Here is a 6,561-nt window from a genome sequence, read left to right on the forward strand (position 1 = left end):
GCTATTGTGAATGACTCGTGTAACTTTATAATTTCACTTATTATTGTTTAGCATCATCTCTTGTAGAAAAACATGACATACTATATTCAGACACATTAGAACAGCTATAATACAGTTTTTTATTAATATCCATATTAATGCATTAATAAATCAATATACCAAACCGGTTATGAATGGGAGGTTGTGCTTCCCATTTTATTTTTACGGTTCTCCACATTGTGCTGAAGTGCTAAAACAGACTGATTTGTGCTGGGTGTCAACAGACACTTCAGAGGCACTTTAATCACTCCTCACTTTGATCTTGTGTCTTCTAACCTCTAGCCTTGTGCAACATGACTTTTATGTTGCACACATGTTGAATGGGTTGGCCAGACACATTCATTTGATATCATGAAGTCATTAAATGTCTAATGGACAAGTGCAAGGCTCCACTAAACAAAAATAAACTACTAATTGAACTCTGGGAAGCTTCTGCCTCCAGCTGCTATAAAACAAGTTGTATAACAAATCATTTATTTGGATAAATAACATTCTGGGTGAGAGGAAGAACACTTTTTATTGGATTTATTTGTGATGACATGTCGGGGCTCAAGCTTTGCAGTTAGTTTAAACGACCAGCACGTTATGTGAATATTAGTATTTTGATTGGTCTTTTTATTCTGATCAATTATTAGCTGATTTCTAATAATGACTGTAATATAAAAGTATATTGTGCTACCATTAAGATTAGTTTGGTTCATTACCATTCCCTTGGTGAGGAGAGTTTGTCCCATTCATCATTTTGCTGCCTCTGGATATTAAAGCAGATTGCTGCTGAAGAGTTTGTATTATTCAGTCTTTTCACACTATGCGGTTTTGTTTTTCTCATGAAGCAGGTTGATCATGGTGTCTGATAGTGCCATTAAGTATCTGAAACCACTGCCAGAGGAAAACCACTTCTTAGGTAAACCTACATCTATTAAGATCTGTGCACTCAGTGTCAGTAAACCATGAAGCTACCATAGCTTAGCATAAACAGGAGAAAAGGATGGGCCAGGCTCTGTCCAGCTGGATGCTAGAAACACAGGTGCTGAGGGGGCTGCAGCATCCCTACTGGTGAGAGGCTTTCAAAGCAAGGCAAACAAGCTAACTGATCAAATAACAACTTTGATTTTATTTTCATTTTCAATTCTAACATTTAGAGACCATATTAGTAGAAAGCTTAACATCCAGATTTTATAACATGTTTTCCTGATATTTGATTTCATTTTTAGAATGTTCAGTGTCTTTTGTGTGTCCAATGCACAAATATAGAAGGTGACAAAGAGAGAACTGAAAGGATCACAGATTTTAGTGGTAATATGGGGTTTGATATGCATCTCTGATTCCTTAATAGTCCAAAAACCAACCTAATGTCTAATGTTGAGAAAAAATTGTAAAACTAGTATGAAATCTTGTTGGCCATTCAAATTAAATTAAAAAAATCACATATGTTGCACTGTATTTTATATGAGAGCATCATATAGACTTTCAGCATCCTCAAACCTAACTGACCCTCAGTAGTAAAGAGTATAGAGGTACTTGTAAGCATATTTGTACCTCTACAGCTACAGCTTCTTTGTTAAATCCATACAAAGATTAAATGTAAAACTTTGACAATTTGCATTATTCTCAAGGGGTTATTTGAGTGTTAGAGCTGCTGTTTCCACCGTCAACGGTCTTTATGGTAAGTTAGCCGACTGCAGGAAGGAAGATATATGGTTCGTATGTGTGGAATCAGAAGTGTCGGTGAGAATTGTACATGAAATTTGAGAAAATGCAAACAAGTAACGTCTTTTAAAGCTGAGCATACACTGTGTGTTTTTCAATTCTACCTCACACTTTACGATTAAATCGTCGGAAATCCAAAAGACAACAATTTAAGTGCTCACACTGTACGTTGAGTCGGCTCTTTCGGACCAGCTCAGCACCGGTGTATGCTCGGCCTAAGGTACAGCATCTGTCTCCATGTCCTTCATAGAACAGACGTTATATACATAACCAACACTTGTGGGGATCTCAGAGAAAAGGTATTTGCATCATTGTGTTTTGATTTTGCATCTTTATTCTATATTTTGCTCCCACATTTTGCACTTCCACTTTTGAGTCATACTCTGCACTGTGTTTTCATTATTTCTGACAAACACAGTGCTGCATTCACATGTTCTGATGCCGATTCCACGGGGTATAACTAAGCAGATGATTCCATAGAGAGTAATGAGCTTTTGCAGTCTAGAGGCCCAATTATAAACACTTGCCCCCCCTCCCACTCCCATTTTAAAAGTGTGAAGCCCGAGGAGACGTGGAGTGGAATTCCAACCAGGATGATGAAAGAGAATCTAATGAATCAAAACCAATCCTATTAGTTCCGGCCCACATCTCCATACTGTGGCCCTTTTCTGCACCACAATCCACCGCATGATTTCACACAAGCAGGGGAACTGGGGGATTTCAACAGAGTGGGACAGGGGATCTGAAACCTTTCAACCTGGAGCGACTTGTTGCCTGTAATTGACCGAATGATTACCGCAAAACATGATCTTAGCCCCCGCTGAAAGTGGCACTGAGAACCAAGTGGCTGTAAGGGCCCTGAGACTGAAGGTTACCCTGGCCAAGATATTTTCTTACGAGTTCTTTTACTTTGACGTAAAAAAAAATCCGCCAATGTTTATATTTCAGGTTCTCTGTCTCCTTGCTGTCTTTAAGTCAGCAAACTCAAGGTCTTTGCAGTCCCTGAAGTCTGGGTCCAGAAGATCTGACAGTATTCCCTGGCTCACTCCCTCGTTCTCACACACACTCTCACACTACCTCACCTTTGTAATCTCTCTCTCCCCCATCTTTCTCACTCCCTCTATCCTTTCCTCATTTTATCTTTCGCTCCTTAACTCCGTCTCTGGGGAGTGGGAAAATGAGCAGAACAAAGCATGTGGGGGTTTGAGGATCATTTGGAACCGAGAGCTGGAGTCTTTGTAGCACAGCCAGCTGGACATATAAAGAGATGGGGGCGGGTGAGATAGAGAAAGAGAGAGCAATGTGAGGGCAAAGAGGTGTGAGCGGAAAGCTCAGGGTGCTCGGTTTTGAAACTGCGGAGGGGACGGGGTGTGCTCCTCTCTGGTAGATCCTGTATTCAGATGCACTCAAGCAGAACTTCTGGCCTTCCATTCACATCCTCAGCCACCTCGCCCTCTGTTTGTGATATGGATACCGTCACCGCCCCACACGGCTCCCACATCACTGAAAATCCACTAAAGATTTCAGGGAAAGGTTGGTGCACTTATCCCGAAAGAATGTGATTCAGTTCGTGTTAAATCAAGCAGATGGCAATGTTTGCTATCCTTTCAAAAAGTTTGGTAAATAAAACTTGATGAGTGCTCTGTTGGGCAAACCTAAAATGAACAAGGTAATTTAAAATCCCTACACAGCCTTGAGTTTTGAGGGTTTATTAGGCAGCAAGCGGATGTTTGGTTTACTGGGTATTTTTCGCTAAGCTGTGAAAGAGATGGTGATACAATGTGGTAATGAAATGGGGGGCCTTGTCAGTCGAGTAACAAACTATGCAGTTTTGGGGCCAAAAAGTTTTTTTTTTTCTCAGCCCTGTCTGGCTGTTCTCTATTATGCACTTTTGCATAATGCCAGGGGATGCTATCATGGCAACACACCCTAGGGGGGCAAAATCCTCAAACTGAGTTGCCGGTGTTGTATTGGCCTTTTACCTCTCTCTCTCAGGGAGGAATTAGCCTAAAGCTCAGGCTCTCGGGGGGACGATGAAGACCCAGATTAGAGGTCAGGTTGCTCACTAATAGACCTTTGCCGCTTGGACATGACGCCCCATCGCGGGCCGAAGCTCGGCCCTATGGGGGTTCCATTTTGACAGTGGTGAGGACATGATTGAGTATTGGGCAGGCTTAGAAAGGCAATGGCTACACCGATCAAAGGCCTCGGTCACAATAGTTGAACTTGGGTGGCCACAGCACTGCTCTGGTCAGACTCACTTGCATTGGCTTTGACTGTGTACATAATAATACTGCTATATTTGTCATTCACTGTTTATGTTGACCGATTAAGGAATAGGCTACAGTTTCACACAGGAAGAGCAGCAGTAACAAAAGTGTAATTATCATAACTGAAAGAGGAAATATTGTAGTGAAAACACTTGAGAAAGCTAAATTAATATAAAATGGTGGAAGGGCTTGATCAAAGAAGGTTATGAATTCAGCAGTGCAGTTGCTCCTGGTTGCTCTTGTTTTGCAAAGAACGAGGACAATGGATTTTGTCTGCATTATTTACAATGTGGTAGCTTGGATAAGGGCTCTCATTGTGGTCCATGTATACTCAAAAACACTTTGAGTGTAGATATATACATATATAGTACAAAACGTTTGAACATTTAACGTTTTAGTTTACTGTCTTTGCAGCCCCAAATATTTAGTGAAATTAACTCTTAACTTATAACATCCCAGAGGGTCATGACACAGTTATTTACATAAGACATTTGGCATACACCTTTCTGACAGGAGACATTTGGATTCACTAAGAACAGATGTGATTAATAATATGCATGAATTCATTTTATTGGTGTTATTAACACCAATGTTATTTCAGTCCAAATGTCTGCAGCAATTAAGGCTTCAACTAGGTTGTGTCACTCCCTCATCCACCCATTCACGTTTCTCTATGCATTAGACAGTTAACTCAATAAAAAGCAATAATTTCAGATTTCTTACACTGTTGTGTAAGCATGAAGTAGTGAGCATACAAGGATGACTATACTCTTTTTGTTCCATTGTGAGGGTTGATGAGAGCACCAAATTTCACATTTTAAAATATAGACATTCCAATTAAACAGTAAATAAAGTGAACTACAGTATATAGTAGAACGCCGACAGCTGGCCTGGCTTCCTACTCCTACATGGAACAGTGCCAACATTATTGATTTTTAGTTACACCGGCAATCATAGGTCAAATAGCCTGCTGTGTGAAAGGTCTGCTGCAGATAGACTGCGGTGATAAGCTGTCCCTCACAACATCCAATTGAACTGAAGCCATAACCTTGTACTAATGTCTTAATAATTTTTTGGGGAAATTGTTCAACCGCGAAACGCTTTGTGTTTGTAATTTAGTTTCATCTAAACAGTCAGCTGGGTCAACACGGCAGCGTATTGGTCACGGTAGCATTCGGTGGTAGAGTTCGTAAAGATGCTGCTACGTTACACGGATACAGCTCTGCTAAAGATAAACAGCATTGCTACAGTCTATAGGCTCTGGTAATATGGGGTGGTTGTGGCTCAGGAGGTAGAGAAGGTTGTCCACTAACCAGAAGTCTCCCCCTTTCCACATACTGTACCAAAGTGTCCTTGGGCAAGATACTGAACCCCCATATTGCCCCTTTCGGCTGTGTCGGCAGTGTGTGATTGATGTGATAGAGAAAGTTCTGCACTTAGATGCACTGTATGAATATGTGTGTGAATGGTTGAATTACCAAAACTGGACTGTGAAGTGCTTTGAGTGGTTATTAAGACTAGAAAAGTGCTTTATAAATACAGACCATTTAACGAACTTGGCTGCAGGGATCAGAACTCTTCAGAACATATATATATGGTGCCGTTGTTTATTTTCAGCATCAAAATAGTATAAATATTCTTAATTTAGTTCATCAGTTGTGAAATAGAAAGTTGTTTTTGGCCACTCGATCTTGTTGTGAACGAATGATTAGAGAAACAGCTTTGACACAGGTAGAGGGATGGCTGCAAGATAAAAAAAATGGCTCAAGCCTCAAACTATCTACAGTAATTTGTGTGTTTTGTTTACAGCAGCTACAGCACATCAGCAGTGTAATCTGTGCACACTCCGGGAGTCCACTCAAACCAGGCAAAACGACTGTGTCAGAAATTAAAGCAGAACATTTTGACAAGGTTGACTTGGTACTTTTGTTTTCCTCTTTAGTGGCGAGCCAAGATGATGTATGAGACTCATACTGTGCAGACAGACAGCTACAAATTTGCTTGGCTAGTTGACTGGTGGGAGGTTGGGTCATGGTTGAGTGAGGGGGGGTTAGCTTGAGTTGTCACATTAAAGGAACCAAGTGAAAGAAAGAGAAGCTTTTGTCTTGTTTGAAACGTTTTTATAAAAGACATTTTTTTCTGCTCTGATCATTTACATCTGAAATTGAGCATAACACAAAATGAAAATTAAAATATGAGCTTGTGCAGCAGAAATAAATGCTCTTCTGACATTTCACACATGGTGCGTTTTGTTCAGAAATAATAGATGATAATATAATTTGTTACAAAAATGAAAACAGACAGTTCATTATTCAGTTTATGCATAAAAACGGTTCTGGTGCATTTGTTTAGTCACATTTGATTAATGAAACTGATGTGACTTGTGGAAACAAGCCTCGCTGTGTTTCCGCCCCCACCCCCTTGTCCCATGCTGAATGAATAGCGCAGACAAGACAGTACCCCTTGGTCCCCTTCCCCTCACTATTCGCTCAGCATGTGGTCTGAAACTTGTTTTCTGATCATTGCCCCCCCAACTTCTCCC

The sequence above is a fragment of the Hippoglossus stenolepis genome, chromosome 15 (assembly GCF_022539355.2).
Source record: "Hippoglossus stenolepis isolate QCI-W04-F060 chromosome 15, HSTE1.2, whole genome shotgun sequence".
Lineage (NCBI taxonomy): Eukaryota > Metazoa > Chordata > Actinopteri > Pleuronectiformes > Pleuronectidae > Hippoglossus > Hippoglossus stenolepis.